Source organism: Toxorhynchites rutilus, chromosome 1 (genome assembly GCF_029784135.1).
Source record: "Toxorhynchites rutilus septentrionalis strain SRP chromosome 1, ASM2978413v1, whole genome shotgun sequence".
In the NCBI taxonomy this organism is placed as follows: Eukaryota; Metazoa; Arthropoda; class Insecta; order Diptera; family Culicidae; genus Toxorhynchites; species Toxorhynchites rutilus.
In genome coordinates this window covers 96,069,911-96,095,681 of record NC_073744.1, presented here as the reverse complement: position 1 = coordinate 96,095,681, position 25,771 = coordinate 96,069,911, and the positions used below count along the sequence as shown (strand labels likewise).

Sequence of the window (25,771 nt, the reverse complement as noted above, 5' to 3'; positions counted from 1 at the left end):
GACACTTTGCGTTGCATTTAATATCATACCGCAGCCATAACATTTTGTGCATGTTGAATTAATACGATTGATAAGTAACTATCAAGTAGCTATCAGTAACTATATTAGTAACTACTAATCGCATAAATTCAACATGAAAAAAATGTTATAACTGTGATATGATATTGAATGTAATGCAAAGTGTCCGGATTAAAAAGCGTCCGGATTCAAAAACATTACTGTAAAAGAGAGTTAACACGACTGAAAATTTTTCAGTTCGGCCTGCAAAAACGAAATTAATTGGAAGAGTACAGCATAATGCATAGACGTGAGTATGAGCTTCCCCATCTCACATTCCAATAGGATTAATGGGTTTCCAAGAGGGCGCGCTACATACGGATACGAATGATTTCAATAACCTGTTTTCGAAGCTATTATTAAGCTATTGAAACAATTTTTTAAGTCAAAAGATAGCAATCATATAACTCTTGGACACTTTATCTTTTGTATGAAATGATCCGACGCAGAATGAATCACGCTTAAAGAAGGGATGGATTTTTTCTTGGAATTTACTCAGCAAAAATAATCCCCTCGTCCCAACAATTAAAAACGACAAACGGCAAACAGTTTCATCAAAGTGATTTCTTCGATATGGGGATATAATTCACTACATCATGTCATATATTTCATATTCTTCATTATCAAATCCATGTCCATGGCACTTATCGGTATCGAATTATCATCGACACAACGATTTTCGTTAAATGCTTCTTCAGTTCGGCCTGCAAAAAACTTTTCTGAACTCTTATCCATCAAATTTGGAGCTTTGAAAAGGGCCGTTGATTTTATGCTAAGCTAATAGCACGCTCTCCTCAGATACGATGGGCCAGCTGGATGTCCTTGGGCATGATGTGATGCGTTTTGCATGGATAGCACACAAATTGGTATCTTCGAATAGGCCTCCTGCAGTGTCATAACCGCGGAACTTTGGAAGCGCAAGTCGGTTTTGAAGTCCTGAGCAATTCCACGAACCAAATGCTGCAAAGGTAGATTGCGGATCAGCAATTCGGTCGACTTCTGATAGCGACGAATTTCACGCAAAGTTCCCGGTCGATAGCGATGTGGTCACACTCCCCGCGGCTGGTGCACTTATCCGAGCTGCTTTCGTGGTGCCTTACCACCGAAAGACTAACGAGCTGTGTGCTCGGTCCCACACAAACGAGTCCTCACGGTGCGAGAGTAGAGTAAGAAATGAACGAAAGCATTTTTTTTTTTTTTTTTTTTTTTTTTTGCATAAATTCATTTATATTTCTTATACGTTTTTGGTTAATACAAAGTTCTATACATTTTAATTGGCCAGCTAACGCTTCACATCTTTGTTCATCTTAATTTGCATAATAGAATGCTAGGTACTGTTTGTTTTTACTATATCTAATTTTTTTTTTTAATGATAAACATTTGTATTTTTTTAATTGTTATAATAAAACTACCTACTTAACCTAAGACCTTAAACTACTATATACAAATTCCGTACAATTTCATGCACGGAAGAGGAGCACCTCTCTCCAAATTTTTGTATGACGTTGTCAAACTTTACTTCTAGGGTATCCAGACAGGCTCTTCCATGAACCTCCGTTGTTCTCGTCCAGGGTGACAAATTCAGTATGATTTTAAGAATCTTGTTTTGAACGCGTTGGAGTTTCAGTCTGTGTGTCCGGGCATATTCAATGGCAGGATAGAATATCTGTTTATAGACAGCCATCTGATTCTTTAAACAAAGTTTCGAGTTCCTGCAAATTAAAGGATACAAGAACCGAAGTAAAATGTTACATTTGTTGACGGTTTTATCAACGTGAGATTTGAAAATTAGATGACTGTCTAATGTGAGTCCTAAATAGGTGACTTCTTTGGACCATTCAATAAGGGAGTCTCCGAACCGAATTCTCACGTTGTCAGTGGGAACAAGTTTAGGAGACCTTGAATGCGGGAAAAGGATAGTCTGGGTCTTCCCCGCATTGATTACAATTTTCCAACTTGCGTAATATTCTGTTAAAGCATCCAGACCGCACTGTAGTTTGCGAGTCAGAGCACTGATTATACGACCCTTGAACATAATTGCGGTGTCATCAGCAAATTGAGACAGTGTTCCATCACCGGGAAGCGGTGGAATGTCTGCAGTGTATATGTTATATAAAATGGGCCCAAGGATACTTCCTTGGGGCACACCTGCATTTATGTTGAATTGCTCTGAACACACATTATACAGGGACACCCGGAATGATCTATCAGAGAGATAATTTTTAATTATCTTTATCAAATACATCGGAAAATTGTATTGATGTAGCTTGAACACCAGACCATCATGCCATACGTTGTCGAAGGCCTTTTCAATGTCCAAGAGCGCCATTGCTGTCGTCTTGGATACCGACTTGTTCCGCTGAATGATGTTAACAACTCTAGTGAGTTGATGTATGGTGGATCTTCCCTTACGGAACCCAAACTGTTCCTCAGGAAAGATACCATGTTCATCTGCGAAAGAAAGAATTCGGGATTGAATACACTTCTCGAAAAGCTTGGAGAGGGCAGAGAGTAAACTGATGGGTCGGTAACTCTTGGGGACAGAAGGATCTTTTCCCGGTTTCAGGACTGGGATGACTTTTGCTAACTTCCACACAGAAGGGAAGTAGTTAAGCTCCCAGCATCTATTTAAAATTTTTGCTACAAAAGCAAATGAGCCGTGGCTCAAATGCTTGAGCTCGATGTTAAAAGTGTTGTCAAAACCGGGGGCCTTCATGTTCTTTGATCCTCTGATAAGACCAATCAGCTCATCAGCAGTGACTTCTGACCCCTCCGGAATAAAACTTTCTGATCGTTCGACCACAGAGACTCCCTCAATGACGTCATGCTCGTGAGGACTGATGATGTTATGCCCGAGGTTGTGAGACGACACAAACTGTTGCCCCAACGCATTCGTTTTTTCTATGGGTGTTAATAAAATGTTACCTTCATGTGGACCTCCAGATGAGAAAAGCGGAGGCACAGGCTTTGGTTTCTTTTTTAGAACTTTAGTCAAAGACCAGAAGGGTTTCGAATGAGGAGGAATTTGACGGAGTTTATCACGAAATTCTCTATTTCGAAGCTCTCGAATCCTATCCTGGATTACCCTAGTCAGATTGGTATACGTTATCTTTTTGTTCCGATCGCCAGTACGCTGGTACTGACGTCGATACATATTTCGTAAACGAATGATGTGTTTGGTTGTGCTATCTATTTGGAGAGAGGTACTCACCTGATGTTGTTGAAGCGGAACCGCCCTGTCACGAGCTGTGGTAATCGCTCGTTGAAAGGATTCCAGCGCCAGGTCAATATTCTCCGGAGAATCTAAAGGCTGATTGGGAGTGATGTTGTTATCAACAACATGTTGGAACTCGCCCCAATTTGCTCGGTGATAGTTTCGTCGGGAATGATTGGCCACCGTATCAGCAGAGGCACCCAACTTAAGCACCACCGGGAAGTGGTCGGATGACAGTTCCTCGAAGACGAGTGGATCCTCGGAAATGTCCATGTTGGTCAGGAAAATGTCCAGAATAGAGTGAACTCCCGATCTGGAAATTCTTGTTGGACTGTTCGGCGCCAAGATATTGTAATAACCACTCTCCAAGTCCTCCGCAAGGATGATCCCGTTCCGGTTTTGCCTTCGGTTACCCCAAATCGCATGCCGAGCATTCAGGTCTCCTGCGATGATGTATTTCGCCCGCCGCCGTGTAAGCTTGGCCAAGTCGTTCCGTAGCAGTGCGGCTGAACCGTCCCTGATGTTGACTTGCTTAGGACAGTATGCCGCAATGATGATGATTGGCCCAATCGATGTACGAGCCTCGATACCGATGGCTTCGATGGTTTTGAGCTGAATGTTCGGCAGCAGGCGGCAGTCGATGTTTCGTCTCACAGCAACGGCCACTCCCCCTTTATCTGCGCTGGTTCTGTCGAGTCTTAGGAGCCGAAACTCCGGAAGAAAGATGTTGATTTCCGGTTTAAGGTGCGTCTCGGTGATGACAGCAACATCGATCTCCTTGTTATTGAGGAAATCTAGTAGCTCGATATGCTTGCTTCTCAGCGAGCAAGCGTTCCAATTTGCAATGCTGACAGCTTCACGGGACATATTTGCTAATCAGTGAATAAGCCGCTTGCAGCTGCTCAGGTATAGTTTTGCAGGTACGCATTATTGTGATGACTTCTGACACGAGAGTTAGCATCTCCTGTGTGGTGAATAGCGTACTGTCCGTGGTTGCACCAGCGGCCACATCAGCGTATGACATACGAGGGGTGGAGGAGTGCCCTTGATTCGGTTGAGTGGCAGCAGCTGCGAGGCGGGGCTGTGCTGAACGACGATTGCGGACTGCTTCATCGATTTGATTAGTAGCAGGAGATGTATTGGTGTTACGCTGACTGTTGAGGGGAAGCGGGTGTAAATTTGGGACCTGATGGCGTTGCTGGAAAGCTGGATACTCCGCATCCGAGGTAATCGGTGGTGGACGAACGTTACGCTTGCGTCTACCAGGCTGGTTGGATGTTGTCGCCTTTTGTCGGATGGTGATGAATTCAGCTCGCTTAGGGCAGGATCGGTTGGATGCTTGGTGTTCACCGTCACAATTAGCACACTTCGACTTTTGGTCATCAGCCAGACCACAGGACGCCGTGGAATGATTCCCAGCACATTTACCACAGCGAGCCTGCATGTAGCAATTTTTGGTACCGTGTCCGAACCTTTGGCAGTTCGTGCACAGTGTGACATCTCGGTGCTGGGGACGATACAGCTCCCATGATACAATGACGCGGAATAAATCACTGATGTTTTTGAGCGAGCTGATGTTGGTGGTGCCCTTGGCGAAGTGTACTAGGAACAGCTGGTTCCACGTGTTGTTGTTTGGGCGACGAGTCATCGCGAAGACGTTCTCCGGTTTCAAACCAAGATTGGACAGCTCAGTTTTAACTTCCTCCGGGCCGACAGGCGGTAGTCCACGTAAAACCACCTTCAGAGGTTTCGCCGCTTGCATATCGTGTGTGTAAAACTGCACGCCTTCGGTTTTCAGGTAGGCCCCGACTTGTTGATACTCCTTTAGGCTGGAGCATACGATTTTGATGCCCACGCTACACAGCTTGAATCGCGGCTTGAGATGTTGTTGGGAAAGCTCAGACTCGAGTTTCACTAAGTCCATCCTAGATGTGAACAGCGGGGGAACGCGCTCCTTTTTGATGACGGCATCGTTGCTTCCAGTGTCCTCTGGGAGCACCGAATATTGGTTGGTCTGTAGCAGCTGATTTGTTTCTGCATCCGCTGGGGCAGCGGACTGAGTCCGGAACTTTTTCGAAGGGCCGTCTGTGGCTGAAGTACTGGAACGCTGACGCCCCATATTCCTTTTCTTGGCGATATCCACCAAGCACGCCAAAGCGTGTGACGACGATTCCACCTCCAATGCGGGTAAAAAAAAAGAATGGAAAAAAACCAAAAATTAAAAACTACCTGTCTTTAGCTATAAGCGAGAGTGGAAAAAATCACGTGTTGTCGAAACGAATGACATACACAGAATGAATGATAAAATGAACGAAAGCAAAGGAAGCATCTTATTATAAACCATAAAATTATAAAATGTAAATCCCACCCTTATTATATTCGTAGCTTACTCTGAGAGAGAAATGAATAATGAATTTATGAAATTTATGAAATGAATTTATGCCTTTACATATATGCCCTAATGATATATTAACCTAAATCTAAATATTAAAGTTATGCTCATTGTCTAAGAACACTGACGAAGTTTGTGGTTGGAAGATTATCGTGGATAGGAAGCGTATAACGTTCGTTGTCTTTCCACGTTCGTCGTCACATATATGGGTGACGGGTGTAAAGGGTGTGTCACATCAAATTGCATCACGGAAAAAACGCTGTAGAAATTTAATTTTTAGGAATTATATCTTCAGCTTTCGCTTATAATCAGATAAGAGTGTATAGATCACGTTGGCCATGCTTCACTGTCAATTTTTCGTAAATTTGGAAAAATGTCGTCGAACGAAAAAGAGCGTCGTGAATTAATCCTGTGAACTCATTTCGAGAATCCGGAGTTGTCACATCGGGACATCGGTAAGATGCTGGGAATCGTCCAATACACGGTCAGCAGAGTACTAAAACGATACTTCGAGAACCTAACCATCGACCGGAAGGTGAAGAACGGCAAAAATGGATGCTCCGTCAGTGAAAAAGATCACAAGCGCGTAGTTAAGCAGTTTAGACGTGATCCGAGAAGTTCGGTCCGGGATGTCGCCAATAAGCTGAATTTGTCAAGTTCATTCGTCCAGCGGACCAAGCAGCGGGAGGGACTGCGTACATACAAGGTTCAGAAAGCTCCTAACCGCGACGAAAGGCAAAACATGGTGGGGAAGACGCGAGCCCGGAAGCTGTACACCGAAATGCTGACGAAGCCGCATTGCCTGGTAATGGACGACGTAACCTACGTCAAAGCGGACTTTCGTCAGCTGCCGGGCCTGTTGTTCTTCTCCGCAGAGGACAAATTCAGCGTTCCGGAGGTGATTCGCAAGCAGAAACTATCCAAGTTTGCCAAAAAGTACATGGTGTGGCAAGCGATCTGCTCTTGCGGAAAGCGGAGCGCCCCCTTCGTGATGACCGGCACGGTAAACGGGCAGGTTTACCTTAAGGAGTGCCTACAGAAGCGCTTACTACCACTATTGAAGCAGCACGAGGGCCCGACCATCTTCTGGCCGGATCTCGCTTTGTGCCACTATTCAAAGGACGTCTGGAGTGGTACGAAGCCAACGGGGCCACCTTCGTGCCAAAGGAAATGAACCCGCCCAACGCGCCGGAGCTTCGCCCAATAGAGAAATATTGGGCGATTATGAAGCAGGCCCTCCGGAAGAACCCAAAAGTTGTCAAATCGGAGGCGGACTTCAAGAGAAAATGGATTTCTGTTCAAAAAAAACTACAACCTGACGTTGTACAGAACCTTATGGACGGGGTAAAGAGGAAGGTGCGAGCATACGGGCTTGGGCTCGAAGTATGAATAAAAAGAAAATGCCAAAAGTTGTTTAATAGTTTTTATTTTACTGTCTAAAATTGTCAAAAGGATCGGTCTACTGGGCGAATTTCTACAGCGTTTTTTCCGTGATGCAATTTGATGTGACACACCCTTTATTTTCTGGGAGCTTTAAATGCGTGGCATTTTTCTCGTTCAAGTTGAATAGGAATTCGATGAAATAGGCATTTAAATATAAATATAGGGTATATAAAATAATCATAAAAAAATATAATTTCTATTCATTTATATTTCGGATGATTGACGAGTCTCCTAATGATATGAAAGTTGTACTGGTATGTATTTGCGGACGTCTTCGGTTAGGATCTAGATTCACAAGATAATCCGTGGGGTGTACGGACTCGATAAAGAAATAATTTATTTTCACTTTTAAACAACTTCATTGTCTGTCACTTACATAAAAACTGAACTCCGTTTCCTGACTCTGAACCTTTTATTGACTAAAGTTCCCTACTCAGCAGTAATCAATACGGTTCGATCCTCCGCGTTTGTCATTCGCGTTGCTTGTCCGGTTTGTTGCCAAGCCGGATTTCCTCGTCATCAGTTTTCCGAGTCGTCGGTCGTTCTGTCCTGTCGGTGTAGCGGTGCCCGATATTACATAACTTACATATACTTTCGCACTGGGTGACGACTAACGTGTTAAAATGTAATATTTGAGTATATTAGGTTGCGCATAAATAATTGGCTTGATTTTCGACGTCAAGTCGTCTATTCATTTTGCATTGAGAAGCCTCGAAGCCTCAAATCTTCGACCGAAGAATTTTGGAAGTGTGCTGCAAAGTAAATCATTTTTAATTTGTATTATTTTATTTTTTTTTTTTTCATCCAAAATATATATTTTTATTAAGGCTCATATGGCGTCAACCTGACGGGGCCGGGAGTTCAATATTTCGACAATGTCTGCCTTATAACTATGTTAGTAATATGTAACCGATTACTCGCGGTTGGCTCGAGGTTAGTATTACAAGTGTTTTCGTAATTGTGATGTTGCTGTCTTCAATCATCTGTACCTGTGCCCGACACGGGATACTTCCTATTGCGATGCAGCTGACCATTAATCAGCAACGCCCCCCTAGTCTGTACCCCATATCTAGCGTGGTGCGTCTTCTCGAGGAATCCAGGATAGAATGGTCACTAGCCGGCGCAATCATCAGCTCGTGTAGAGTTGTCATGAGCGGTACAACCTTTGGCTTTTGTTGAATCATCAGTGGACTGCACAACCTTTGGCCCGTGTATCTGTAAAGAGTGTGTGTATGTATTGCCGCGACTAAGTAAAAGTTTATAAATCGGATAGGAGGGATACGAAACAGGGACACAACGAAGGAAACATCATTAAACGTTGACATCGGCGTTTCTGAGGAACAGGTATAGATGAAGCAGAAGATCAGGATCACGGCTACCTAAGATATCCCGGACGGGGATGTCCGATTGTCTGCCTTTTGCTCTCAGTGCTCTAGAGAGCTGAGAGCGAGCAGCATGGAACCGGATACACGACCAGACAACATGCTCGATGTCGTGGTAGCCATCGCCACAATCACAAAGATTGTTTGCTGCGAGCCCAATGCGATAGAGATGCGCGTTTAGGTTGTAGTGATTGGACATAAGCCGAGATATCACGCGAATGAAATCACGACCGACATTCAATCCCTTAAACCAAGCTTTCGTCGAAACCTTAGGGATAATCGTGTGTAACCAACGACCGAACTCATCTTCACTCCACATGCGCTGCCAACTAACGAGTGTGTCCTGACGAGGAATGTGAAAAAATTCGTTATAAGCAATTTGCCTTTCAAAAAGTGTGCCTTCTGAAGCGCCCACCTTAGCTAGCGAGTCCGCTTTCTCATTCCCCGGAATCGAGCAATGAGAGGGAACCCATGCTAAGGTAATCTTGAATAATTTTTCGACCAAAACACTCAATAGATGTCTTATTCTTGTTAGGAAATAAGATGAGCGTTTATCAACTTTCATTGAACGGATTGCCTCTATTGAGCTGAGACTGTCTGAAAAATAATCACATTTTTTTGGTATTTTATTATTGTCTTTTCACAATTATTGGAATTTTGAACCGTTGCGGTTATTCGCCAGAGGACAATATTGTTTATCAAATAGTCGAGTAATTACAGATAACATGCACCCTGTTTTTGTGCTAGTGTAACATGTGTATTATTGTTAAATATATGCTTTTATTAACAATGAGATTTGGATTGAAATGGTGCTGGATGTACTTTGTATACCGCTCGTATGAGGAGACTGCATTAACTCGTTCGTTCGATTCTCGCAACAACATTATTTTATGACGTTTCGTATAATTTCGAATGTGGAAGAACGGAAAAAATCACAAGAGGGTTGTGTCCGAGACACGACCGCATAGTTGACGTAGGGTTACGTTAGGCTATCTGTTGATTTTGAATATGTTTGAAGAATTACATCGTTAAACTCTCTAATATTGATTTGCTGGTCCTGAAAAGAGCAGTTTTGTTTGGTTTTTGGACATTGTTTGTTCACTCCACCAGTGTTTACCGAGTAATGATGACAGAAGGATGATAAACAGTCGTTGGATGGTGCGTATCAGATAAAAGATACCGAAGTGGAACGAGATAAGGTGGAAATCGCCCTTTCGATCCTAGACGAGATGTCTCCTTTGTTATGAATGGATGAAATAAAGAAAAAAAACTCACCAAAGTAATATAAGATAATTACTAATACCGAACATAATTATCAATTTTTCTCATCAGTAACAAATAGTAATATAGAGAAAACATAATTGAAATGGAAAAAGTAATTTTCTTTTATAACTTTTACTTTCTGAGTGTTTATTCAACCCAAATGCGAATTTTAATTGGACTAACAGCACCTAATACTATATGAAGAACATCACTTTTTCTAATATTTCTTCACTTTTCCAATTTTTCTCGCTGTATAAACATTTCTTGGGTGAAAATGAACACAACAAAATAGAGAGCTTGATCAAAACGATCCGTTCTCGAGCGGGAACACACTTTGGTTTTTATTTATGAAAATTAAAATAAATCGTTTCATATATCAAGTCATTTTTAACACAACTGCTAGAATATACAATTTTACACTTACACTGCTGCTAAATTTTTCACAATACACGATCGGTCATTGATATGAAATTTCACGAAGCAATCAACATTAACGTTCCAAATTTAAATTTTATTTGCTAGAATTAATCGTATCACTCACCTTACTTGCAATATAAAAATGCCCCCGACTTGCATAGGGATAGTGGGGGCAAAGTGGTCACCTGCTTGTTTGGTACTGAAACTATTGACTAGATGCCATATTGATAATCATCTTATGTTTGAAGCATTTAATGACTTTTGAGTCCCCCTGTACTTCAGTAGAGCTGTCGCATGTCAAAATATAAATAAAAAGTCACAGGAGGGTTGTGTCCGAGACACGACCGCATAGTTGACGTAGGATTCCGTTAGGCTATCTGTTGGTTTTGGATATGTTTGAAGAATTACATCGTTAAACCCTTTGATAATGATTTGGTGGTCCTGAAAAGAGCCTTTTTGTTTGGTTGTTGGGTATTGTTTGTTCACTCCACCAGTGTTTACCGAGTGATGATGACAGAAGGATGGTAAATAGTCGTTGGATGTCACGTATCAGATAAAAGATACCGAAGTGGAACGAGATATGATGAAAATCGCCCTCTGTGATCCTAGACGAGATGTCTCCTGTGTTATGTATGGATGAAATAAAGAAAAAAAAACTCACCAATGTAATATGAAATAATCACCAATACCGAACACAATAATCATTTTTTCTCATCATTAAAAACATAATACTTTAATATAGAGAAAAAAATATTTGTAATAGAAAAGGTAATTTTATTTTATAATTCTAACTTTCTGAGTGTTTATTCAACTCAATGCGAATTTTAATGGGATTAACAGCACTTAATACTATATGTAGAGTGTATGGGAAATCACTACCCTCCTCTAATTTTCCTTTCCTTGGGTGAAAATGAACACAACAAAACAGACGGCTCAAATCAAACGACTCGTTCTCGTTCTCGAGCCGTTCAATGTTCTGTTTACTAAAGCTGATATACCTCATCACATTCTGCTCTTGAAGAAGATCATTTTGTGGCTTTGACCCTGGATTAATATGCCACTGCAACTAAACCAAGCCTCATTTTGCGAAACGTTATGTGTTTCTTACAACATTTTTATATGCATCAGAAAATTTAAATTTAGACTCTAGGTGAATAGACCAAGCTTATTTCATACATGTACCTACTATATCGAATATGATTTGAACAAATTTGGACGAAAAAAAAATATGTGCGAGCGACCGCTTTGCCCCCACTAGGTGACCACTTTACCTCCAAGCAAAAAAAAAACTCGATTTTTCACCTTTTTTTTCTAATGATGAAATGTGTAATATTTTGAATTTTTATAGTAAAAGCTGTTTTGAACAACAATGAGTTGAACTTTAATATTCTTCGAAAACCGCGAACTGAAGCGGTATATGGACGCCGGAAATGGGCATATTCTTTAGGGTGACCACTATCCCCCCCACTTCCCCTATATTTGCAATGCCGATTTTCCCTGGGCACCTTGGTTTTGATGTCTCTGTTAGGGAACACATTTCGGTAGGAACATAAACTCCCCCTACTTTCATGTATTTGCAATGCCGATTTCCCCCAAGCATCTTTGTTTAGATGTCTCTGTTAGGGAATACATTTCGGTAGGAACAAAAGTTTCCCCTACTTGCATGTATTTGCAATGTCGATTTCCCCCAGGCAGCTTGGTTTTGATATCTCTGTTAGGGAACACATTTCGATATGAACAAAAGCTCCCCCTACTTTCAAGTATTTGCAAAGCCGATTTCCCCCAGGTAGCATGGTTTTGATGTCTCTGTTAGGGACCCGTCGTACGTGTCGTCAATTTCGACCAATCAGAAGTGGGTATTGCCGTTAGGATAGGGGTTAAGATCTTTCAACTGTTCGATAGTTAGTTTCATGACATATATAATTTTTTTCAATATAAAAAATTGTTATGGAGTGCGGAAATCGATTGACGCAAAAATTTCATCAATCCGTCATGAAATGACTGAGCAATAAACGTTTGAAATTGGACAATTTTCACGATGTGCTCGATTTTCGATTTTCAATTTGTACCCCAATATGTTCCCGAAAGACGTAATCCTACATAAAAAAATCATCGGGGCATGTAACGATGATTTTAAAAAGATTGCTGGTGTGAATATTCCCCCGTCGGATCCAGTGGGCATCTCATTTTTATTGTTGGCGCTGGGGAAAAGTCAATGCAAAATAATTATTTCTCTCCGATTATATATTTCCCGAAAAAAGGGAACATTTTTTAAAATATTCAAAGTACAAATGCGCTGCGAAAACACAATGCGCTACGAAAACACAATGGCATTACGGGCTACGAGGTTGCTATTCAGTGGAATATATTGAATTTTTGGAAATTTCTTCGTCAATAACAGCAATAGTTTTCGTTTGTAAGAAAAGCTTGCCGGTAATGAGTTAAATAATAGAAAAAAAGAAAGCTACACCAATAGATGGATGAAGGTTTTGACGTAGAACTACGTCTTTCAGGAAGGGTGCCAAATCAGAAAACAGGTCACGTTTTTATGAAATAAAGTTAACGTTAATAACTATTTTCACTGTGAACGAATTCTCATGATTTGCATACCAATCGAATCGGAAATTCTCTAAGATTTGTTTGATATTCTATACATTACAATTCGCTAATCTCTAAACGGTTTAAATTCATGAAAACTGGAACTTTCTTTTTTTTCCATACATTTGTTCTGCCGATTTGTGTGCTAACCCTACCCGTATTTCGAATGCTTATAACTCGAACATTTCTTGACAGATCGGAAAGATTCATCAAGAATCATCAATTGATAGGAAATATTTCTACGCGTCTATAACTGTAAAATTTCAAGCGTTATCCAAACACCCTAACTGCCAAGTTTTGATTGGCCCGATTTACGGTTTCCCTAACACGCTTTGTCAAAACTGCAAGCCGGGAGTATTTTTTCCTACTGAGCTGTGTTTCCCTAACATGGACTTCTAAATTAATGTACCTGGAGAATCCGCTTTGCAAATACATGCAAGTCGGGTATTTTTTATTTGGTGTTTTGCACTCGCTTGTCGTTGTACAGAACGGAATAAGTTTCCTTAAAACGTACTTTTAAATCGAGAAGCCTGGGAAAATTGTCATTTCAGGTACTAGAGGTGGATGAACTTTTGCGATTCGAGAACTACGTAAACACAAGATGTGCAATAATTTCAGGGGGAAATGTAAAATACAGTGATTGTCAAACAATTTTTCCGTTCACATATTTTGGTAGTCCTAGGCATCATATCAAACGTAAAAGGACGTTCATCAAATTGATTTGTTACGAAGAACAAACATTTCGATGCATTCTGAAATAACATTCGGAGTGGTAAACAAGTGGAGTGCATAATATAATTGCGTAGTATATAGTTTGTGTAGTTCTTCTTTGTTGATTTATTGGCTGGTTCAGGGTCATTGATCTCCAGGAGGGTCCTGTTGCTGCAGGTAGTCAACATCATCATCTTCTTCGCACGATGGCAGTGGGCAGATTTTCGATACTGCTCGCTTGAAGATTCCACTAGTAGTGCGTAGAGTAGCAACACGGGTTACACCGTCTTTCCCTGGGTGGATTTCTAGCACTCGCGCCAGTGGCCATATCAATGGGGGCGGCAGTTCGTCCTTCAAGATGACAATACTGCCAATTTTGATGGAACTCTGCTTTGGGTTAACACATGTCAAGTGATTTAGTTGTCGTAGATATTCTGACCTCCATCTATGCCAGAAATGCTGCACCTTCTCTTGAATTCGCTGGTACCTATCAAGCCGATTTACAGGTACATTCCTTACGTCGGGGTCCGGTACTGATTGTGGAGAGTATCCAAGCAAAAAATGCGAAGGAGTCAGTACCGACGAATCATTGGGATCATCTGTAAGCGCTATTAGTGGGCGAAAGTTCATGCACCCTTCTATTTGGGTCAGTACAGTGGCCATATCTTCGTACGTTAGTGATGCGTTCCCAATTTGACGAACAAGATGTTTCTTCGCCACTTTCACAGCAGCTTCCCAGAGTCCACCGAAGTTGGGCGACTTAGGGGGAATAAGATGCCATTGAATATCCATTCTGGCAGTACTAGCAGCAATCAATTCAGAATCGGGACCAGGTTGCAGCATACGATACAATCGATTGAGTTCATTATTTGCACCGATAAACGTTTTTGCGTTGTCCGAATAAATGTGTTCTGGTTTTCCACGTCGCGCCACAAAGCGACGTAGAGCGGATATGAATGCCGGTGTTGTCAGATCACCGACAAGCTCGATATGTACTGCCTTGGTACTAAAGCACACGAATATTGCTATATAAGGCTTCGTAGGGGTTGTCTTGCGTTGAGTTGAACGAATGTATACTGGGCCACAGTAATCTATACCCGTACTAGAAAACGGTCGACTGGGAATAACACGAGAGCGTGGAAGTTGTCCAGTTGGTTGCTGAAATGGTTTTGGATCCACACGAGCACAACTGTGACATTTCCTTATGATGGATTGCACAGCACGTCTTCCGTGGACGAGCCAGAAATGATCCCGAATTACTGCGAGAGTTAGATTCGTTCCTCCATGCATGAGAGACCGATGATAAGAGAGGATAAGCAGCTTGCTGAAAGGATGAAACTCGGGCAACAACATCGGATGTTTGGTTGAATATAACTCGTCTGACAGCCTCAACCGGCCACCCACGCGAATTACACCTTCATAGTCGATGAAAGGATTCAGCAGTTTCAGATTCGATTTCCTGGATACTATAGCGGATTTTTGCAGTTCTTTCAAATCATCTCTAAAATATTTAGCTTGGACTAATTTCACTAATGCTGTCCTAGCGCCAGTTAGCTCCTTCACTAAGGGAACTCTAAAGTAAATTCGCCCAGTTTTGGTTCGAGTATTGTGCAAAAATCTAAGGCAATAGGCCGTGATGGTTATAAGCTTGTGACAGCACGAAGAGCGAGTGAATATTTCATTTATCTTTGGAGATGTTGCTTCAATGGCAAGAACAATCCGTTTCCGTTCGAGGATCTCGTCTTTTGGTCTGGCAACACTTTGCATCGGCCAACACTCTCTTCCTACCGCCAACCATTTGGGTCCATGAAACCACCTCTCGTTCGTAACTAAATCTCTGGGAGATACTCCGCGGGAAACCATATCTGCAGGATTATCAGTTCCAGCAACATGCAGCCACCTTCATCCATGGGTTATCGATTGTATTTCCGATGTCCGGTTTGCTACGAAAGTTTTCCAATTGTGGGGAGAGGACTTCAACCATTCCAAAACCACTGTGGAGTCGGACCAGAATACAGTGGAAGTGAAAACCATGTTAATTGCTGCAGCTATTCTTTCATATAAACGAGCAGCCAGTAGAGCACCACATAATTCCAATCTGGGTAGTGTTATACGCTTCAGAGGAGCTACGCGCGATTTTGAAGCAAGCAAACTAATTTTAACTTTCCCATCTGGAGTCTCTGATCGGGCGTAGATACAGACTCCAAAGGCTGCTTCCGAGGCGTCAGAAAAGCAGTGTAACTCTACGCCGATGAATCCGTGAATGAAAGTGAATCGATCGATGCGCAACGTAACAAGACTTCAAAGTTGTTCACAAAATACCAGCCACCTTTGCTCAATTTCATTTGGGACCGGGTCATCCCAATCCAGGGACATGCTCCATATTTGTTGCATCATTACCTTGGCTAATATTACAACCGGTGCTATCAGTCCGAGTGGATCATACAACTGATCTATTCGCGAAAGAATATTCCGTTTCGTCGTTGGTTTGATACCTGTCTCCAAATTTATGTCGTAGCGGAAGCGATCTGTGGCAGGCTCCCAGCAAATACCTAACGTTTTAATCGTTTTTTCAGGATCGAATTTCAACAGCGCTTGTGTTGCAAGTAGTTCTGCGGGTAGACCGGCTAAAACATCAGTTGAATTCGAACACCATTTATGCAAGCGAAATCCTCCCTTTGTCATGATTTCATCCAACTCGTGACGTAGTTGAATCGCCCGTTCTACCGAATCTTCTCCTCGAATGAAGTCATCCACGTAGAAATCATTACAAATTGCGAGGCTACCGAGGGGGTACTCCTTTCCCTCATCCTCGGCCAGCTGATGTAGCGTTCTGGTTTCCAAAAACGAAGATGATGAAATACCACATGTAACTGTGTTTAATTCGTATGTCCTAACAGGTTCAGAAGAATCGAAGCGCCAAAGGATACGTTGCAAACAGCGTTCGTCAGGTGAAATGAGTATTTGGCGGTACATCTTCTCGATGTCCGCCACCAACGCCACGGGATATTTCCGGAATCGAAGTATAATATCTAAGAGCTCATCCTGAATTACTGGGCCAACGAGGAGGGTATCATTCAAGGAGTGTCCACTGCTCATTTTTGCCGAACCATCGAAAACAACACGGACCTTTGTAGTGCTGCTTTTATCGTTGAAAACAGGGTGGTGTGGCAAATAATAAGTAGCTCTAGCGTCATCAACCGTCTCTTCAACTGCTTGCATATGCCCTTACGATATGTACTCCTGCATGAAAGCATTATACTGCAAACGCAGATCGGGATTTTTCTCCAATTTCTTTTCTAGTGACTCGAAATGTCGAAGAGCACTGAATTTAGACTCACCAAACATTTGTTGAAATTCCTCGTGCTTCGGATAACGGACGATATAGCGTCCTTCACTGTTCCGGGAATTTGAAGTTTGATAAAATTCCTCACACTGTTGATTATTTCGTGATGGTCGAGGGCTATGAACGTCTTCGATTAGCCAAAAATCGTTCCAGTTTTTCATCTAGGGATTCCATGGTTGTAGCAGAGCAGATGACACTCGGATTAGATGTGTCGATGTCCGCCATGCCAGAAACTACCCAACCAAAATCACTTTCGATAAGCGATGGTAGTTTATCCCCAAGATTAATTCGTCCATTCTTTAAAAAATTATAGTAGTGTTCCGCTCCTATTATTATGTCAACTTCGCAACTTCGATTAAAATCAGGATCAGCCAATTCCAGATTCCTCGGAATTTCCCAATGATCGATGGAAACAGTTGCAGACGGGAGATTTCTTGTTACCTTGTTCACCACCAAAAAATCGATTGACAATGACACCTCATGTACTCGAGAGCGCACATCCGTGCTAACAGAATGCTTCACACGCGTAGTAGCTTTATCAACACCGCAGATTTCTATGTTGACCTTCTTCCCCGCCAGGCGCAGGGTTTGACGTAGTTTCTCGCTCATTGAATTGGCTTGTGATGCACAATCTAACAAAGCCCGTGCAAGATGCTCCTTGCCAAAAGTATCCACCACAATAACAACCACAGTGGAGAGAAATACGGTGGCATTCCGTGTAGCAGCATTCACTTGAAACATAGGCACTTCAAAGTTTTCACGTGGAAACATGGCAACCGAACAATTTGTTGGAATCACACTGAATGAATTTTCATTGGGCGAAGAATTCGAATTTACCTGCTGGCTGTGGAATGAAGGCGCAAATCCAGGATGTACCAATGTGTGGTGACGTTTGTTGCATACTCTGCAGCTGTATTTCGACTGGCAGCGACGTGCAAAGTGATCGCTCCCGAAGCAGTTGCTACACACCTTTTTTGTGTTTACCAATTCCAGTTTGTCCTTTAGTGGCATCTTGTCGAAGATGATGCATTTTAATAGGGAGTGCTTTTGAGAGCAAGCAATACATTCAGGATAAGTTTTTTCAGTAGTCGCATGAAAAACTGTCCGTGATTGTGCAGGCTTCTTCGTCGGTTGCTGATGTTTGTCGAAGGAGGGATGCTGATAATTCGTCGATAGTGATTCTAAGACTGTTGCTCTGCGCTGTAAGAATTCCACCATTTTCGTGTACGTATGGTTTTCCTCCATAGAAGCGAAATCTTCCTAAGCCTTTAGTGTGATACCATCTAAACGGGAATTCATCAGCTCCACCAGCATAGAGCTCCAATGTTGAACAGGTTCACCGAGCTGCTGCAAGACTTTGATGTGCCGTTCGAAACAATCCAAAAGCACGCGAAGATCAGCTGCTGACTCTTTCTTAACGCGAGGGCACTCGAATAGTGCCTGAATGTGTTTTTTACGAAGGATGTATTTATTTGAATATCGGCTACAGAGAAGTTCCCATGCAATGACGTAATTATCTGCGGTGACGGAGAGCGTCTCTATAAGTTTCGCTGGTTCCTCTCCGAGAGCTGCGCGAAGATAATGCAGTTTTTGCACCGATGTTAGCTCCGTGGATGTGTGAATGAGCGCTTGAAATGTGTCGTGGAATGATAGCCAGTCGTCAAATTTTCCATTGAACTCTGGCAACTTTATGGTTGGTAATTTGATTCCAGTCAAACCAGATTGTGTGCTAGGGCGTGAACTGGAAGAGGATTGCTCGGTTACCACTGGCAATTTCCCCATTAAAGCTGCTTTGGTGCGAAAGTATTGCTCCTCGAATTTCGCACGCATGTCCAAATTAATATTGACGAATTCATCCGCGTCAATTCATTCTGCAAATTCGATTTCAAGCGTTTCGAAAGTCTCCATGTAATGCTCCAATCGGTCCAATCGAAGCTTCACTTCACCAAAATGATGCTGAGGATCATAATTCATCACGAAATCCTCGATGCGAACCACTGCGGCCATGACATTTCTCCTTGCAGCTTCAATTTTTCGCATTTTCTTCTCCTTCCGCTCCGCCATGATGTGCACCCGATGACGAACGATGCAGCCGATGTGACGCTGTGGGGTCGAAAAAGATTCCGGGAGCACCAAAAAACCGACAGTAATTTTATTTGAATGGTACTCACCTGGTACCTATTCGCAACAGGCCTTGTATTTTCTAAAATACGTAAATCTTACCAAACAGGATCTGGAATTTTCCAGATTTATAGTCTATTTTTCGAAACACTTTCGGGGCCAATATGCTTGGGTCCTGGTCACGGCACCAATGTTGTGACTGGGGGGGATCCAAGCGGGACAATTTTTCACCAAACCAAACCAAATTTGAACTAGTACAAACGTGCTTGCACTGTTCGGGAATAGTAAAAATAAACCTAACCTTCGTTGTGCGGTGATCGAACTAGAACTGATTTTATTCTAACATGGGAGGGGGAAACTTGCACATTTTGCTCCTCTTGTGTATGTGTTGGTGACAGCGGATGCTAGCAAACGCACTAGAAATTTCCAGACGCAAGTGCAGCGCGAATGCAAGGGTAGGCCATTAAGTGGGGGTAACACTGAACGCAACAGGCTTACATACACCAAAAGATGAGTCTATCGCCTCACTATCCACAGTGCACTTTTTGCTTATCGGTAGATTGCCCAAGGAAGTCATTTTGACTGCTTTTCAATTTCAATTAGAAAAATAATGATGACACATTATGATACAATTGCTTAAAAAGCTGTGGCTTTTTGTATAACTTATTCATAAACGTATTAATAAGTTGTAAAAAAGTCACAGCTTTTTTAAAAAATGTGTCATAATATCTCATCATTTTTTTTTCTAATTGAAATTGAAAAGCACTCAAAATGACTTGCTTAGGCAATGTAGTGTTAAAAATCACAAATTCAAATGAAAATATCAATTCAATATTCATATATGATATGATCATTCGAATAAGCATGGACGTAGTAAGGAAATGGAAAAGTTAGGATAGGAGTGTTGAGATTGTTACAAAGAATACAAAATAAGTGATATACCTTTGAATCCGCTAGGATTGTTCAAGATGATTTTTTGGATTCTTAAAAGATGTCTATTTAGTAATCTTCATATGTTCCGATATTATGGCAGCATAAATTTTACAGAACTTGTTTGGCAAATTATTATTTATTTCAGGTTAAGAACAAATCCATGAGTAACTAACAAGGTGCATTAGAGTGTCAATGAAAATGATCATCTCAAATTTATGAAAGGGACTCCCTGGAAAACGTTGATTTCCGCGAAAAAATACACTAGGGTAAATGATCTTGGTTTGTCCAATTTGGGGTGTTTTTACGCAACTAGTAAATGCAAATCGATTTTTCTTCATGAAAATCACACATAATCGATACGAGTTTGGGTTTGTTGAAAAGCCCCAAGTCTCTAGTTGCTAATACTACCATAAGGTGTTGAAATTATTCAAATTTTTATGCTTTTTAACGATTTTCCTTAAAGAAGAATTATGATCATGGTTTGACCACCTCTGATCATGGTTTGCCCAAAAAAATGATCATGGTTTGTCCGGTTTTAGAAATCTCCATTTTTGAATGAAAACATTCGAATTCACAATTAGATGTTGCATTTATCATTGCTTGAGTTTACTGTCATCATATTGATTCATTCATAATTTAGGCTTTCTTCAGAATATTGCCTTTTCTTGGGCATTTTAAAAGTGTTCACCTCAACACAATCAACACAGAAAAACCATACTTCTGTTATGCGCGAAGCACACCATAAACAAACATAAACAAACTGCAGCGCGCCAAGCGGTTGCCATAGAAATCATGTGGACAAAACAACATTATTGAATTGGACAACTCATGATCAGAATTGAGTTCATCAAAATGCGTTAATTTAATGGTTTAGCTATGAAAATCCGATACAAATGGTGAGCAAGCATGATGTTTACAATATTTATAAGTGTTGTAATCCAGAAAAGGTCTGATTACGTGCCAAAAAATCATCTGGTGATCGATTAAAAGTTAGCTCGAATGAGGGGCGCATTGACACAAATAGAAGGTGTATTTTATAATCCTTTAAAACATGTGATTTCGTAAAAATATACTATCAAACTACTAAAAATCATGTAAAAGGCAATTTCATTTATATGTTTCGAAGCATTATTTGACACAGGAGCGCTGAATTAGAGCATTCAAAAAAGTGGGCAAACCATGATCATATTTTCGACTGGACAAACCAAGATCATTTACCCTATACAATTTTTCAGATTATTTCTGTGTCGTAGGACGTCAAAGTTTGATCTTTCGAAAACTGTAAAAACACTCAAGGCGGGAGTACATGAAATCGGAGTTTAGGAAAAAACATCGTTTGATGCCTAATGTCTTCAAATTGCATGAACCGTCGAGCTCTTCTGTCATCTCGAAAAAATTTTTTGGTCATCTAAGTTCCTGCCACGATTTTTGATAATATCCCTTGGGTGATTTTACGGTTTTCAAAAAAATCAAACTTTTACGTCCTGGCACGCTAGTAAATAAAGTAAGATTGAGCTAAAATTTTGCATAGGGTATTTTTTCGCCGAAATCAACATTTTGCAGAAAGTGCCATTCGAAAATTCGAAAGTCACATTTTTCACTCATTGGCACTCTAATATACATAATATGCCGCAAGCTAACATTTTGTGAATGGATGATTTTCACTCAAATATTTCTACGTAATTCTCGCAATTGTCTTTCCAATGGCAATCCGTTTTCTTCAGTCTAAGTGATAACTTTATCGATTCCACATAAGGCTGTTTCATTTGAAACACATTTGTGGTTCTAGAATTGATGAATTATTCGCTTCATCGGCAGTCGAAATTGAATTTTCATCATCGTAGAAAGATGTGTTTGGATGCAAAACAATGTTGACTATGCCATCGTCATTCGGAGCCTCAATCTCCACGTCCTCGCCGTGCACGGTATTGACTTGGTCCATCTATTTCTGCTGAATTGAAAATATGCGTTCTCTTACAACCGACAACGGGATATATGCATGTTCCATGACTTCACAATGGAATCACCCGGTACCTAGTCTCAAGCCTCGGCTACTCAAAACGTAGCATCGTTAATGTTGATTCCCATAACCATGTCATCGAACTCTCCTTGGCGTTCAAGATGCTCACGCATGTGTTTTTGCATGTAGTTGGACTCGACCAATTGAATAATATGTTGGTCCATGGGCAATGAATATTTTTTTCGATTTTCAAAACGTTACTCCCAGGGGGCTCCTCTCAACTTCTGGTTACGCATTATACAAATAAATCAGTGCTATGATTTGTATATTATTTGTAATTTTTTTCCGGGAAAATATTTTTTTTATGATTCGATTAAACGGAGTTTAAAAAATACTCCAGATAATCAAAAGTTCCAATACTTTTATCTATACCTTTTATTTTTACCGCTAAACGCCGAGAACAGGTAACAATCGGCTACGGATAACACTCTAATTGGCAGAATACAGCACATTTCGTTTATTTCCCGGATAAAAAAGCCGTCCAGATTCAAAAGCATTACGGTATTGCAAATCTTTGGGTTGCGTTAATTTGAAACTCTCTGAAACTTCTTAAATGGCAATAACGTTTTAAAAGTATACGCATTTTCACGCAGTATAATTGCGTCATTTCATTGGTATTTAGTTGAGATTTCTATGCCGAATAACACTGACCTTACACTTACGAAATAAATTCCTTTCACGAACAATCGAACAATCCCCCGGCCAGAACGGAAATCGAACCCGAACCCCCGGCATGATAATGTATGCCGAAAACTTATTTACTATACTCTTAATAATTTGACAATACTTTAGAGCAAGTCACCCCATAACACACGACAAGCCCAGGATTTAACATGACGTAAACCAACAACAAGCATCATTCAGCAGCGTGCCTTATTCAATTAACCATCGTCTCCTGAAATCAAAAATAGCTCGCATCCAGAACATATCAAGGCCAAATTGAAACCATATTATGAATTGAAGTTGTACAATTTCATGATATGAATAAAACCAATTAATCTTTTTAATGCAACTTTTTAAAAATTTAATGAGTAATAAGTTTTCCCACAGCCCTATAACAACTCAGTAATGCATTTAAATTTCCCGTCTATCGCGGACGGCATTCATTTGCGTTCCCCTTGTATGCATCTAGTATCCTGCACTGGCTGCTCAATGCGAACTAATCGTTTGCCTCTCTGTGAACTACCCGAATATCACTCGGTCAAACTCACGATCGCAAATAATCATGCCCACTCGTTTTGCCGAGCGATCCAAATTTTTATTGCCTCGGATGCGAACGAGTGTCTGACGGACTAGATCACGCTATGCATCAGAGCGAGTGAGGAAGGGAAAATATGGGAGCACCTCATCCTACTCGCTCACTTAGCTTTCGCTGAGGGCAATGTGGGGCGATCGACAGTCACACATGAAGGAACAAAATAACGCCGAGCGGGTAAACGATAGCAGACGAGTAGCAGTCTGAGTGGAAATCGATGCGAGTGTTCCGATCCCTGGATAGAGCACTCAAAACTTCTCGTATTCTTTCAAGGAAGTACGATGAATGGTTTTCAACAGGTCGTGAGACGACGCTGTCCAGCACCCAGTATACTGAACACTATCAGCCCTGCGGACCCATCAGTGAAGTACATATTACAATTGATACGCCCATACTTTGCATCGAAGATCGTTGGAACGATCCCCCGATCTATGAAAATCTGGAAATCCATGTATATTCTGCTTCATGGACCGATCAAAATGCACATAGGAATTGATGTAGTCAGGAAAACAAACACGGTTGGGAATATACGAAGAAGGATCAACCTGCATGGAAATGAATTCATCATATGAACTCATGAATCCAGAGTGAAAATTTAGCTCGATCAGCTGCTCAAAATTTCCGATCACATAAGTTCATAGCGAGTTCATAACCTTACACCGGATGAGGAACCGAAGAGATAATAAGTTCAAGCGATCTTTTAGTGGGAGTATGCCTGCCAAAACCTCGAGACGCATGGTGTGCGTTGAGGGCATACATTCCAAAGCAATACGATCATTCGCTATCTAACTCTTGACGAGTAAAGTTCAGTGTCGGTATTGTGCGTTGCCACTTTTGCTATTGTGCTATTGGTACGAGTGAAGGTCATTGCTGTCCGCTTCCGACCTGACCTTTTGTGAAGTGGAACGAAGGTACAAAGGAAGCAGCGCTCTTGCAGCGAGCCGGATTGCGGCTGTTGAACTGATTCGGCATAACGGGATCGCCATCGCGTGACTGTCGCAAACGGGATTCATCATCACGTGGCTGCGTAAGCTATTCTTGCGCTATTGTGTTGTCTCCGTAGCGCGTAGCCTCTGTCTCTCCCTGATTAGGGCAGTAGAGCGCATTATTGGAACAACTTATATATTAAGGTACACATATTTATTATTAATATTATTATTCAATTCATTTGTTCATTGTTTAATATTATTATCAAATTTTTTTTTGCTATTTTTTTTAAGATTATTGTTAAAATCAATAATAAATTAGAAATAAGACAGAAATTTTTGTAAAATGGAGAATAGTGGAGGATCTCCAGAGATGGAGATCTCCGATAATGAATCTCATACAAGATCTGGGAAAAAACATAAACGAGTCCCTCATAAGGAAGATAGTTCTTCTGGGGACGAATCCGCTCATCCTACCAAGCCCCCCTCTAAGAAAAGCAAGCCTCCCTTCTCAACCCACTGTTACTTCCACTCCCCCTCTCCCATCATCGATTTCGCTTCCCCCTCTGTTGTCTCCGCTCCACGTGTCAGAGTTTATCCAGAAGATGCACCTGGAACTGGCCCTTGGGTTGTTTTTCTCCGGCCAAAACCGAAAGGAAAAAACCTTAACGTGATTCAGATCATGAAAGATATGGCCAGATACACTTCTGTATCTGAAATTCGTAGGGTTAGACCGAACAAATTGCGAGTTGTCGTGAATGACCGGAAACACACAAACGAGATTGTTGCTGATCAACATTTCACTCTCGAATATCGAACATTTATACCCTCCCATAACGTAGAAATTAAGGGGGTGATAACTGAAACGGGTCTGACGAGCGAACAAATAAAAGCAGAAGGAAAAGGCAAGTTCAAGAAGCTCCCCTCAATGGAAGTGAAAATCTTGGACTGTCGCCAACTCGGGAAACTTTCCCATGATGGGGACCAAACTAAATTTACGCCGTCCGACTCGTTTCGAGTCACCTTTGCTGGTGCCGCCCTCCCTGGTCACACTTCGGATTATTGTGTCAACAAGGAGCGCTGTGCCACTTGCGGAGAGCAACATGAGGGGAAATCCTGCAGTGCGACTGAGCATATATGTCCATATTGCGGGGGATCCTCACACGAGCTCTCAGTTTGTGAAAATTACAAGAGTCGCTGGGAGAAACAGAAGCGCTCTTTAAAGGAACGCTCGAAGCGCACATTTGCGGAAATTTTGAAGGGCGCTTTGCCACTGACCCAACAACAAGAACAACCAATCTCAACACACAATACCTTTTCCACGTTGCCAGTTGATGAAATGGAAGCGGACACAGCTAGCGGGGGCACACCGTTTATTTTCAAAGGGAATCCCCAGCGCAAAAATGTGACCACTCCCAAAGTTCAAGAACAAGTCCCCACGGTTATATTCTCTGTAAGCTTGCCTAAAAAATGGAGTGCAGCGGACAAGCAAAACCAGGTTCCTCCTGGCTTCCGTGGGAATATTTCATCTTCGAACGACCCAGCACTCGAGGGGACATCAAAAACTCCAACTGTCCCTATTTTTCCGTCCAGTTCAACTTCCCAATCGGGATTTATAAAGTTGTCTGACTTTTTGGATCAAATCTTCAAGTGTTTTAATGTTTCCGACTCCATCAGAACCATTGTCATCTCA

General features: G+C 41.5%; 1 protein-coding gene across 3 annotated transcripts in view; it reads left to right on the top strand.

The window, feature by feature from the left end:
* Positions 1–25,771, top strand: part of LOC129761119 (uncharacterized) — a 78,266-nt gene that overhangs the window by 18,907 nt on the left and 33,588 nt on the right. Inside the window, exon 7 of one of the 3 annotated variants that reach the window (XR_008740434.1) lies at positions 256–307. The exons of the other annotated variants lie outside the window; for them this stretch is intronic. The gene's annotated coding sequence lies outside the window, so the exon portion shown is untranslated. The remainder of the gene's footprint in view (positions 1–255; positions 308–25,771) is intronic. 3 annotated transcript variants of the gene reach the window in all.